Genomic DNA, 14,000 nt, shown 5'->3' with positions numbered 1-14,000 from the left:
CGCGGGGGGGGGGGGGGGTTTCTGGTTGCACAGAAGGTACTTATGTAATATCTGGGCGCCCGATTTTTTCATCGCATCGCATGCAATATGTGATTTTTCATTGTAAAGACCCGGTTTTTTATTGTAGTTACCCATGGGTGAATTCATACCCCCACTATCCAACTACGCATGGAGTTGATTTTATATAGTGTGGCGAGCGCAGCGAATACATGTAAAGTAATCCATGTCCGCTCGCCATGCTTCGGGCTCGGTGGCTCGCCACACTGTATAAAATCAACTCCATGCGTAGTTGGATAGTGGGGATATGAAAACACTCATGGTTGACTATACAATTAAAAACCGGGTCTTTACAATGAAGCATCGTATCGCATGCCTTAAGTAGTGGCATGCAATGAAAAAATCGGGTGCCCAGATAATACATAAGTACCCACAGAAACACCACTCCTCTTGGCAAGTGCCTTAAATTATGAGAACAATAACATTGGTAGATTATATGATCAATAGAGCTGTCGCCACATGATGCAGTGTAAGGGACAGAGCAGAGGTGCTGTTCTTCTACCAAGTTTGCTGTGTGTGTGTGTGTGTGTGTGTGTGTGTGTGTGTTTGGATCTGAGCCCTCAAACATCGCAATAGACCTGAGAGTAGCTGCCAGGAGGAAGAGACAGGAGCCTTAACATGAGGTGGGAGAATGTGATCTTAGAAAGTGCAGTACTGGTTCTATTATATCTGTGTCTTATTTATTATGTTTAACCTTTTCCTGACCACTCATCTTATTTAAATGTTTGAAACAGCCTATTCTATAGACCATCTGTCCTGTTAAATATTATTACTGTAGTCCATACTGCAGGGATTTTCAACCTTCTTACCTTGCGGCACAATAAATATGATTTTAAAATTGCCAAGGCACACCATGAGATCCCTGCAGGGCAAACCACATACAAAAAAAACAATCACACTGGTCCCCACAGGTAACATAAATAAAATACATTGGCCCTATACATGAAAAGAAGAGACCAGTAAATAACAGTTGAACTGGTGGTGGCTGTAAACTGGTTTGGGCATCTCTAGATCTGGGGGCACACTTGAGAACAGCTCAAGGCACACTAGTGTGCCACGGCACAGTGGTTGAAAAACACTGCCATACTGTATCCAGTGTATAAAAATTTTCAGGGCTGTTACCAATCTCCCAGACTCCCGTGCTTATTCCAATGCACTGCAGAGTGGGATTCTTTGGATTACATTTGGAAACCCCCCTCTAACAATGCTGCTTTTGCCACATATTTTAGGGAAATATCCCTGATTTCTTTCACCGTTGCTTATCAGTCATGCTCTTATGTAACCATGCAAATAGTCTTCTATTCTCATTGTTCGGTCTGCAGCAGAGGTGGACCTACCATTGGTTCAGCAGGTGCAGTGCACTGGGGCCCCTGAGTACTAAGGAGGTGCTGGCCCACCCATTATGTGGAATACGCAGCTGAGTAAAACACAATAGTAATCAGGGTGCAGGGGTGTGGTATGACACACCGACAGTCGGGATTCCGACAGTCATTAGCCCAACGTCGGAATCCCGACTGCACAGTGGGGGGAGCACAATGAAGCCCCCTGCGTGCTCGCTGCGCTCGCCACGCTGCGGGCACGGGGGCGAGCTGCGCTCGCCACCTATTTTATTCTCCCTCTATGGGGGTCATGGACCCCCACGAGGGAGCAGTCGGGATTCCGACGTCGGGGTAATGACTGTCGGAATCCCGACTGTCGGTGAGTCATCTGGCACCCGGGCGCAGACAGTGTCCTCTTCATGAGACAAAACTGGGGGGTGATTTTGAGCGCTAGGGGCACGTGTGCTGTGTGATGTACAGAATGCTGCCCTCTGGTTTAGGGTTGCCGCCCTTACAGAAAGCTTTAGCGAAGAAAAGAGAGCCAGTAGGCGCCTTCTGTACACTAAAAAATGTTTTAATCAACAATCAACATACAAGTATCACAATTCACAAACACATAACATGTACCTATGCATGCATGCAAAAGAGATAAAAGCTAAAAAATAAAAAATTAAATAAAAATAAAAATAAAGTAAAAAGTCTGCATCAGATAATTACAGAGTCCTGATTGGATGGTGTGGATGCCAGTAATTATAATCCCAACAAGGGTCCAGAGCTGTGGAAGATGTTAGTGTCCAGAGATGTAATACTGAACAGTTTGTAATCCAAGGTAAGTAGACCACTTGCTTAGCACTCTCTGTTGGATGCCCGATATTAGTTGGTGGCGTCCGTACTGTGGAATACAGCACTATCACCCGCGGGGTCGACACGTCAGTATTGTTGGTATTCAATGCTGGGTAGTTGTCACTCCAGCAGTCCCGATACTCGTGGATGCGAATAGACTGAATCCCCTGGTGTTACCTTCTCACTGTCATGAGCTTGCGCCCAGTATGCTGTGTCGGCGTTACCGCACTGGCCTCAGTGTACGCGGCCGGCAGTAGTAGAACACGCCGCAGTGTCTGAAGGTGCCTATCTCGGGGATCAGATCCTTGCTGGTAAACGTAGCCGGGGACCGGTAGTTAGAGGTCGGTCATGTGTCGCTGCTGTATCCCTTTGGGTGTCTGGCTGCAATGTCCACAATTGACTCCTCACGAAAACTAGTTTCGCTGCGCTCAGGCAGCTTTTTCAATTCAGGAATGAATTGCGATGGACGCAATTTTTTGATTGTCGGGGAAAAGGCTATAAATAGCCCTGAAATCACGTCGGTCGCATCCATCGCATAGCTTAACTTAAGGTATCCAATCACCTATAACGGGCGCCGTGCTAGGAAACAAGTACCGTTTGTTCCCTGATTTTTTAAAACCTCTTTGAGCCTGGGGCTGGTTACGGACGTTTTTTTTTTATTTATTTATTTTTAAATTTATTCGCACTGAAGCCTGCAAAATGAAGTGAAATGAAGTGTACTATCCAGGCGTATTTGGCAAGCAATTAGCGGCCATATCCACTTAGTAACTTAGGAATCACCATTCTTTTGAATGGAGATTCCTATTCGTATTCTGTTGATGGCATATGCATTCGTATTCCTAAATACAAATACGAATATGCCATGAATTATGAATACCAATTGGTGTAGTTTTGTCAAAGTAAATGTATTTACTAATATGAATACGAATGTTTTACTCGTATTTGGCTTAATGTGCATTGTGCAAACCTAGCACTTCCCATTCCACAGCAAACACCATCTGAGCAGTAAAGTGTGCGGGTGGTGGCATTGTGTTGTATAGGTGCTTTGCTCAATGGGTACTGGGCATCTTATTAAAATTACAGGATAGATAGAATGTGCAAAATACAGATAGATACTTGAAGTCAACCTTCAGTCTGACAGAAATCTAAAGCTTAAATGAAAGTTCACCTTTGAGCAGGATAATGATCCCAAGCACAATTCCAAGACAACACTGGCAAAGTTTAACAGCAATATATGTACTTTCTGCAATGGCAAACTCAGATTCCAGACCTCAATCCAGTTGAAAATATATGGCACTACTGAAAATTGCATATTCCTACCAGGCTGACAATTTTATTGTAGCAAATGGAGGTTCTAACAAGTACAAGTCTGCAGGGAATTAATACTTTTTCTTTTTTTCCCCAGAGAATATTTATGAATTAAAAATTTACTTTAGGAGCTCAATAGCTGTGTCATTTGTTACTTTAGAATACTTTTGTAAGCCTATGTACTCATATCCAAATTATGTGGAAAGGCTGCGCATTCCAGCCACACAGGTCATGTCTTTTTTGTTGTTTTTGGTAATTTTATGCATTGTTAATACAAACTAGATTATACAAAATCCCCTCAACTGTGAAGGGAGGCATGTTAGTCAATACTTGAATGCGCAGAAAGTTAGATCTGACAAATTGTATTACCAGGTAAAGAATGTATATGGTAATGTTAGAAAGTGGTGTGAAATGCTTAATAATGGATGAACAAAGGTGCATGATGAAGATCAGCTGGACACACATCATTTGCCACAGTTCGGAATGGGAGGTTTAAGTCTGGACCTTGTTCCAAGCCATTTTCATTTTTTTATTTATTTATTAACAGTTTCTTATATAGCGCACACATATTCCGCAGCGCTTTACAGAGAATATTTGAACATTCACATCAGTCCCTGCCCCAGTGGAGCTTACAATCTATATTCCCTACCACATATACACGCACACACACACATTCTAGGGTTAATTTTTGTTGAGAGCCAATTAGCCTACCGGTATATTTTTGTATTGTGGGAGGAAACCAGAGTACAAACTTGTGGTACACACCGCGCTGTTATTCAGGTGTAAATTTAATATATTATCTCGCACTGATCACAATAAAAAAAGGCCCACCATATAGCAATTAATTAATAAGCTTTATCTAAAAAATAATATTTTTATAATGACAATAGCAATGCAGGTGGGTTAGCAACTAAAATCGGTGTATAAATAACAAACATGAAACATAAATTACGTATAGAACATATTACTAAAATATAATTGGTTAAAACTTAACCTGATGTGCACCTGACTAAAAATCGCTGGTGTCCCAGCTGTGAGTAGGAGGGTGAAAAGGAACTTTCCGCTTGATCTTAGTCAATAAATTCAAACACGCAGTTAGTAGCAGGATGTTAGTCGCATGGGGCCTCAGATGATTAATGCAACCCAAGTTGTGCCTTAATTAGCAAGTGAGCAAAACATGCAATAGTATCCACCGGGGTAAAAAGGCATTCATCAGATACCTAATGGCCCACAGATTAGTAAAAACGGGGTGATTAGAGGAGTTATTTCTCACCCATCAGAAAGTTTCACTGGAGTAGTCCTTTGGGCGTTCCGCACCTTGATGGGTCTGTTTTCGGCACACACAAGACAAAGGTGGGGTCTGCAGACAGACAGTTGGAAGTCTGTGTGCTGCATGTTGTAGACCCTTGTTTCAGGCAGCAGCAGAGATCTGAGGCCGGAGCGGTGTGCTGGCGGAAGTTCCAGGTATCGGTAGGGGCGGAAGTCTGGTGCAGACAGGCGTACTGGCGGAAGTAAGGCAACGCGTTTCGTCTCCTGGGAGACTTTTTCAAACAGAGTACACCCACGCAAGTATGGGAAATACTCTGCACAGTTAGAGCCATGGTCAGAATCGAACCCATAACCTACACGCTGTGAGGCAGTAATGCTAACCATTACACCATCCATATTGCCCTGATCTTTTCACTAAGCATGCTGGTGGTCAGAACACTGAAAGTGTCATCCTTATAATGAAAATCCCGAACCTCCCTCCCCCATAATGCCTAACTCAGGCCCTTCTTTTCCGTGCCTTATTCTCCCTTTCCCACAGCCTAACCCCTCAGTGCTTAAAGTTAACTGGTCTCACCACCCTTTCCACCATCCAACCCTAACCTGGATTAGCATACTTACATTCAGGATACCGGATGTCAAGATTCCAGAGTCGGCATCTCTTGCAATGTCTGGAATCTTACACTGGTGTTTTTGACCAACAGCACCCTGATCGCCGCTTATAAGGTAAAAAGCCACGTTATAGCTAGCATGACTCCATTTTGTTTGTTAAAAAAAAACAGGTGAAAAGTCTTGTTTGTTTTAGACGACTACATTTCGGTCAAGATTATACTCATAGGCGTGCCTAGCACATTGTATCACCACCAATCAGGCATGTCTACCATCATCTATGGACACTCAATACAAAACGTCTCTCAGCCACACCATAATCTCCTGCCTATTGCAGTTTTATTCTTCTAATTACTCTGTGTAACAGTACACACACAAAAAAAAGTCAAAAACATATATGGGTGACGCAGGTATGAAGTGATATAACAATGATCTAGTACAAGTAACAATGCAAAACATATATATTTGATTAGGAAAAAAAAACAGTTTGTATCCCAATTGCACACTGAATGAGAAATATACATATAATAATCAGATATATATATATATAATTGATTGATAGGCTTTTTTTTAATGGAATACAGCTCTAAAAAGCAAAAGTCTTTGGAAAAGGTATTGCTGCTATTGCTAGCGGCAGAGTAGTGTTCATAAGGGTGTGCACATCATTAGGGGGTGCCTGTGCACCCCTAACCCTCAATGTGTGCACCATACTTACCTACCCTCCTGCAATCTGCATGAGACTCCCTGAAATAACAGCAATCTCCCTCTCTCCCTCATTAGTCTAGCAATTTCCCTCGTGTCACCTAGCCCACATCACACTGTTACATCATAGTTACCTCCCCTCCTACATTCTGCAGGAGACTTCCTGACATAGCACCAATCTCCCTCTCTCCCTCATTAGTCTAGCAATCTCCCTCATTTCACCTAACCCATATAATGTAGCTGTTACATTTTTGAGAAAAAAAGGAATGGGAGATAGATACATTTACATAGAATCATCAGCACTTTACAAAGTACAGTATCTCTTACATTTGGATATAACTCATTTTAAAAGATTCCTCTCAGATGTAGCAGTACACACCCACGCTTATAGGTGCCATGTTCACAATCTCTATTCACAATCTCTCCATATATGGAACTAGACACACCCTTTGGGTTGAGCATGACATGCCTCCTCAATGGAGACGTGTCATGCAAAATTCTACTACCAACTATAATCTCCCTAAAACTAGTTTTCAAAAGTAGGCAAGTATGGTGCACACCTATGATTATACTGTACTTATATGTTAGTTGGGCGCCCACTGTAGTTAGTACGCTCATACCCCCACTATCCATGTAGATTTTATATAGTGTGGCGAGCGCAGCGAACCACCGAGCCTGAAGCGTGGCGAGCCCCGTGAGGGGACCCATAAAACTAAGCAAATAGCTTAGTGGGCACCCAACTAACATATAAGTACCAATTATACTCATGTAATATAAACTTTTCCATATGGCATGTTACATGTTTAAATAATCTAAAACTATAAGATATATGTGTGAATTAAAGATGAGCCTCTAGAGCAGAATTTTTAAATGAAATAAATACATGGGTTTATGTCATCTTTCTGTCTCTCCAGCACCAGTTGTTTTTCAAATAACTGTGCAAGAAGTGACTCACACACAGCTCACATTCTCTCGACCTTTCACCTCTACACTGCCAGTCTTGTATCTTTGCACTGGTCTCATTAAGCCAGCTGTCACACTCTGGTAACTCATGAAAGCAGAGACCCCACTGCATGCTTCTGCAATCTTCCACCTTAGACCTCCTGACCCCCACTACTTGACAAGTATTGTTTACCACTACTGCATTTATCTCCTACATGTAACCTAAGTATCTCTTTAAATCCTCCTGGTGACCACTTGGTTCCAGATCAAGTATGTATCCAACCCTGATGCCCTCCCCATGTAATGATCCTGTTTTGTATTGGTCTGTTATGTATGTACACAGGGGCAGATGTATTATAGCAGTGTCACAAATCGCATGCGCAGTTCCGTTTGCGACCACGTCCCTTACCTTCGCGCTGGTCCACTCTGCACTGCAGGCCCATTGCTTGTGCTCTCTCGGCCTGTGGATCATGGTGTGATGTCCCCTGTGGGAATTGTGCGGCGTCCCTTGCCAGTTTCACGCTTGGCCCATGCTGTATGGGCGCCGCCATGACACCTGTGGCCAGCTGACAAGTTTGGTCCAATCGTGCTGTCTGCTGGTCTGAACTCTGACCTGCACACCTGGGCCAGAACCAAGGTGTACACTGACACTTACTGGTTCTGATTGCTGCTGCGGCTTGCAGCCAATCATGGACAGGCAAGGGGAATATAAGGCAGGATTCTTGCCCAGCCTCCTTGGCTTGAACAATTGTTCTTCCTGTCTCCTGCGTTCTGCTCCTGCATCAGAGATTCCCAAGGCTCTTAGCGGTCCAGTACTCCAGCGATACCACCTACTGCTATCATAGGCGTGCACAGCACATTTTATTAGGGGGTGCACCACCTATTGTGCATGTCTAACAACACCCATCTAACACCACCAATTAGGCGTGTCTACCATCATCTATTGGCACTAACTACAATATAAAAGTCTCTCAGCCACCACATAATCTCCTGCTTATTTCAGTCAGTTTTTAATCTTTTTATTACTCTGTGTAACAGTTCATGCAAATAAAGTCAAAAACATATATGGATGATACAGGTATGTAGTGATATGACAATGGTATAGTACAAGTAACAAGGCAAAACACACATAATTGATTGATGGGCGCTTCTTTTAATAGAATACAGTTCTAAAAAGCAAAAGTCTTTGGTAAAAGGTATTGCTGGTTGCTAGCGACAGGGAGGTGTTTATAAGGGCGGGCACAGCATTAGGGGGTGCCTGTGCACCCCTAACACTCTATGTGCGCATGCCTATGACTGCTATCTTGCTACCTGGTTTCTCCATCCACCAGTGACTCCTGCTTATTTCATCCCTGCGGTAGAGTTTTGCAACTTATTCCCAGCAGATTCTGGCTAAGCTATCCATAGCTCCCAGGCTAGACTCCCATTGGCTTCCAAGCATAATCACATTCAGAGACTATTCCACTCTGTCTTGATCTGTCGACTACACCATCAACTTTCAGGTCGACAACCAGCTACTGTGTTCCCCAGTGACCTTCAACATCTGGACCTGTCTGCCGACACTCCGGGTAGTCCACCAGTGGCTGTGTTCTCCTGACCAGTATATCTCCATCTCCAGTGTCAACACGCCACGTCGACCATCTGTCGTGGTGCTCACCAGAGACTATTAACAACTGTGTTCTGGACATCGACATCTCCGGCTCCCAGGCCTTTGTTTAACGACTCCCAAGTTGTCAACCCCTGCAGCTCTCAGGCTGCTCACTGCCATCATTGGCTCCCAAGCTGCCTCAAGACATACCCTCAGCCTCCAGTGTCCTCAGTGCCAGCCAGCTTCCAGAGGACCAGGGCAGGGGGCCACGACCTGCTTGTCAGACGCAGCTAAGTCCAAAGCTCCTTGCGGGGCTCTCTGGTGAATACTGCTGGCAAGTTAGACTCCGCACCCCTGCTTCTGGTCTCCACCAACCTTCTGGTCTTGCTGTGCCCTGGTTACCCTGTGTATGTCATATATCAAACCTCCTGCCTTCTGCTTTCCAGTGCCCTCCACTGGTCCCACCATGATCACAGCCGGGAACACAATAAATCCCGGTACTGACAAGCGGTGCTTATCGCGCCGCTATAATACTTCCTGCTTCGCCTCATTAGCGAGTCGAAGCAGGACTTCCTGCTTCGCCTCATTAGCGAGGCGAAGCAGGAAGGGACATTGACAACATATATTAACATCTTGTCTGCCAAAGCGGAGGAGCGCTTTCTCCCCCCTCGACGATGTCCCTTCTTGGAGATAGCGCATCGGTGTAAACTGATGCGGTCTCCTGTCCCCTGGCCGACTTGACGGCACAGGATCTCGCTGCTCACGCAAGATCCTCAGCGCATCCCACAGCTAACAGCAAAGACAGCGCTGTCCCTGCTGTTTAGATGTACTACGAAGCCAGCGTGCGGTAGAACAGGGGCGCTACTGTTCATATCATTCCACAGCGAAGATGACCATTCATACACTTGGCCTGCTATCATTTAGATAGCAGCGCCGATATGGACAGGGGTGCCTCTGCCCTTTACCGCATGCTGGCTCCATAGTACATGGGGGAGAAGCAGTATCAGTGCACATAACATGCGCTGATACCCCTTCTCCCCCATATCGCCCGGTCATACATCTGCCCCACTGTGTGGGAGCAGTGGTTATCGGAAACAAATTCCCTGTGTATTATGTATGCTGTACATTGATATACTTGGCAATAAAGTGATTCTGAAGTACAGTAGCTAAATATTGAGAAGCTTGTCAACATACTTCTGAAAATTGACCTACTGTAGGTATTTCTGGTTAGTTCCTTTGTCAATTACCAATTGTCACGTGCACTTTGATAGGACTGGGGTTGACTTGGTGGGTCATCTTGAAACGGTCACAACCACCATGGCAGTTAACTTCGCTCCCAGTGCTGTTTCTGACCTACAGTGCCCTGGCGCTATGCCCTCCACCTTGACGCTCACCTCTGCTCCTGGTTCCGGTCCCGGCCTGCAGTGCTCTGCCGCTCTGTCACCCACCATGGCGCCTGTTCCTTCTCCGGGTGTCAGTTCTGGTCTGCAGTGCTCTGGCGTCCTGGCTCCAGGTGGCATGAGGCGGGATCCGCCATGATGGCGTCCGCGTCCTTCTAGGCCTCAGGTTGGGAAGTGCCGGCTGCATAGCCTCCGCGTAGTACTCCTCGCCGGCTGAATAGTGTCGCCCTTCAGGCGGCGGCCATTTTGTTGGCTCCTGGAGCCTATTCCTCGCAGCACTAGCCGTGATGTCATCCTCCCGGCCAATCACTTCACAGCCCAGCACGTAAATACTGACTAGCCGGGCAAGACCAGCAGTCAGTACAATGTTGTCCATTAAAAGATTTAATTTTACTCATTGGCCTCATTCTGCTCTGTTGTCCATGCAACAGCCCAACATTAAAGCACCCAGCCTTCATTACACTCCGGCTAGTGCTTCACCAGGTTCACGGAACGTGACAGTTTGTACTGACTCCATGGATCCAGCATCAGTACAGGAGCGCTGATCTGCTCCGGTTCAACAACTAGCGGCCCGATTGGATCAACAGGAGGTCGCCCAGGAGAAAGTCATCCATGCCCTGCAAGGACTGTCTAAACGACTGGATACAATTCAAACTACCCTACAGAAGGGCCAAGCATCAGCAGTCGCACCTGTCCAGCCTGCAAGGGCAGTGTCTCCGACGACATCTAATACAGCTCATCTTCAACTTCCCACTCCAGCTAAATTCGATGGCAATCCCAAAAAAAAATTGTAGAGGTTTTATTAATCAGTGCGAAATTCACTTTGAACTCCAATCTGCATACTTCCCTACTGATCGCACGAAAGTGGCATACGTGATCTCCCTTCTCTCCGATCCCGCTCTAAATTGAGCATCTCCATTGTGGGAAAAAACGGATCCACTCTTGACTGATTATCAACGCTTCATTTCCACCTTCAAAATTATTTTAGATGAATCCGGCCGGGTCAGCTCGGCTGCAACTGAGATCCTTCGTCTGCGTCAAGGAAGTACAACGGTGGGACAGTATTTAGTTCAATTCAAGATTCTGGCAGCCAAACTGGCGTGGAATGAGGAAGCCTTCCTCGCGGCCTTCATAAACAAAAGATGAGCTTGCGGCCAGAGATCTCCCTCCTAGACTAGAAGACTTGATATCCCTCTACTAAAATTGACTTACGGCTCCGAGAGAGGGCTCAGGAGAAGGGTCGAGCTACTACCAGTTCAGTCTCGAGTACTCCCAAGCCACCACCTCCGCCATCGGAGGAACCCATGCAAGTTAACCGTTTCAAGTTAACCCGCGATGAACACAAGTGTCGACGTACTGAACATCTCTGCCTCTACTGTGCCGATCCTAATCATAGTATCGGTTCTTGTCCCAAGAAGCCGGGAAACGCCAGAACCCAACCTGTAATAGAGAAGGCAGGTTAGGGGTTGTAGTCACCTCTCTAAACAATAAAGATTGTATCCTCCAGGTGTCTCTGCAAGTCAAACATCAGTTCAGACAACGTCATCACAACCGATGTTGTCAAGCGTTGGCATCTCCCCACTGTGCCTCTCCATCACCCTGTCTACCTCACAGCTGGTCGATGGTAGTCGTATTCTGGGAGAGACAGTTACCCTTCAGACTCAGCCATTGATCCTTCAGAATGGTCGGTACTTATGTATTATCTGGGCTCCCATGTTAAATGCACCCCATTTTTTCATACCCCTACTATCCAACTACGCATGGAGTTGATTTTATATAGTTTGGCGAGCGCAGCGAGCCACCGTGCCCGAAGCGTGGCGAGCGAAGCCCAGATATTACATAAGTACCAAATGGTCTTCTACATTCGGAAAAAATCCAGTTCTTCGCTATTCCTAAATCCTCTTACCCAATAGTACTGGGCCTCCCCTGGCTACGAGCCCATAATCCCAGAATTGATGGGGTAACTTCCCAGATCCAAGCCTGGGGTGCAACATGCACCACGTCCTGCCTCAAGTCAGTGGCACAGACACGTCAGCTTTCCCTTCAAGTTCCTGAGGGACTACCCCCTCAGTATAAAGCATTCTCCGATGTCTTCTGCAAAAAGGCTACAGAAAAGCTCCCTCCACATAATCCATGGGACTATCCTATTGACTTATTTCCTGGGAAAACTCCTCCTCGGGGACGCACCTATCCATTGTCTTTACCTGAAACACAGGCCATGTCCGAATATATTCAAGAAAACATAGCCAAAGGATTCATTCGCCCCTCTTCCTCTCCTGCAGGAACCGGCTTCTTCTTTGTTAAAAACAAGGATGGAGGGTTACGGCCCTGCATTGACTATCGAGGACTGAATGAGATCACTGTCAAAAATCGTTACCCGCTGCCGCTTATCACAGAACTTTTTGACCGAATCAAAGGTGCTACCATTTTTTCCAAACCTCTGGGGTGCTTACAAACTCATTCGTATTCGTAAAGGAGAGGAGTGGAAGACCGCTTTCAATACCAGAGATGGACATTACGAATATCTCGTCATGCCGTTCGGCCTGAGTAATGCACCAGCGGTGTTCCAGTCGTATATATGAATGAACTCTTTCGTGATCTCCTATATCAAAACGTCATTGTGTACCTCGATGATATCCTGATCTATGCCAATAGTCTACAGAAACATCGAGAGGTCGTCAAAGAGGTGCTCATGCGTCTCAGGGAAAATCTTCTCTTCTGTAAATTGATCTTTGAGGTCAGACCTTTTTGGGTTATATTGTATCAGGCTCCGGTCTTGAGATGGATCCAGCCAAAAGTTGAAGCAATCCAGACATGGCCTCTTCCACACACTCTCAGAGGGGTCCAAAGATTCCTCCGATTCGCTAATTACTATAAAAAAATTCATCAAGGGATTCTCTGCAATTGTGGCACCCATAACTGCTCTCACTCGTGAGGGTACCAAACTCTCTGATTGGCCTCCAGCGGCCATCGAAGCTTTTCACCTCCTCAAGAAAAAATTCACCACAGCACCAGTCTTAGCTCAACCTGATGTCAGTCTACCCTTCACCTTGGAAGTCGACGCCTCCACTATCGGCGTGGGGGCAGTTCTCTACCAGATGAACTCCGACGGACACCCACATCCATGCGGGTTCTTTTTTTTCAAGAGGTTTTACCCAGCTGAACAAAATTATGCCATCGGGGATGAGGAGCTGTTAGCGATCAAGATGGCTCTGGAAGAGTGGCGTTATCTACTCGAGGGGGCAGTCCACGTTATTAATGTCATCACTGATCATAAAAATTACCTATATTTAAAGAACGCCCAGTGTCTCAATCATCGACAGGCCAGATGGGCCTCGTTCTTCTCAAGGTTCAATTTCAAATTGTCTTTCTGTCCAGGAACAAAGAACCGTAAAGCGGGTTCTTTATCCAGATCATGGGAGACGGAGGAGGAATCCAAATCATAAGAAGGAAGTCCTATTATCAATCCTCTCACTTTTGCTACAACAGCTCTGCAAGTCTCAATTCCTCTGGGTAAAACCTTTGTCAAACCAAGTTTGAGAAGAGGGAAATGACGTTGGGCCCATGACTCCAAATTCTCCGGTCATCCAGGGATCCAGAAAACCTACAAATTTCTTTCCAGAACGAAATGGTGGCCTTCTTTAAAGAAAGATGTTAAAGAATATATTTCCTCCTGTCCTTGTTGTGCTCAACACAAGTCCTCCCATTAAGCTCCAGTGGGTCCATTGATGCCACTTTCCTTTCCTCAGGGTCCGTGGACCCATATATCCATGGACTTCATCACCGACCTTCCCCCATCAGACGGCCACAACACCATTTGGGTGGTTGTGGACCTATTTTAAAAAATTGCTCACTTCATACCTCTCGTGGGTTACTATCAGCTCCCAAACTGGCAAGTCTATTCATCAAAGAGATCTTCAGAACCCACGGGCTTCCTAAAGAGATAGTTTTGGATCGAGGGGTACG

The sequence above is a fragment of the Crinia signifera genome, chromosome 3 (assembly GCF_055691185.1).
Source record: "Crinia signifera chromosome 3, ASM5569118v1, whole genome shotgun sequence".
Taxonomy (NCBI): Eukaryota; Metazoa; Chordata; class Amphibia; order Anura; family Myobatrachidae; genus Crinia; species Crinia signifera.
Note: the sequence above shows the minus strand (reverse complement) of the source record.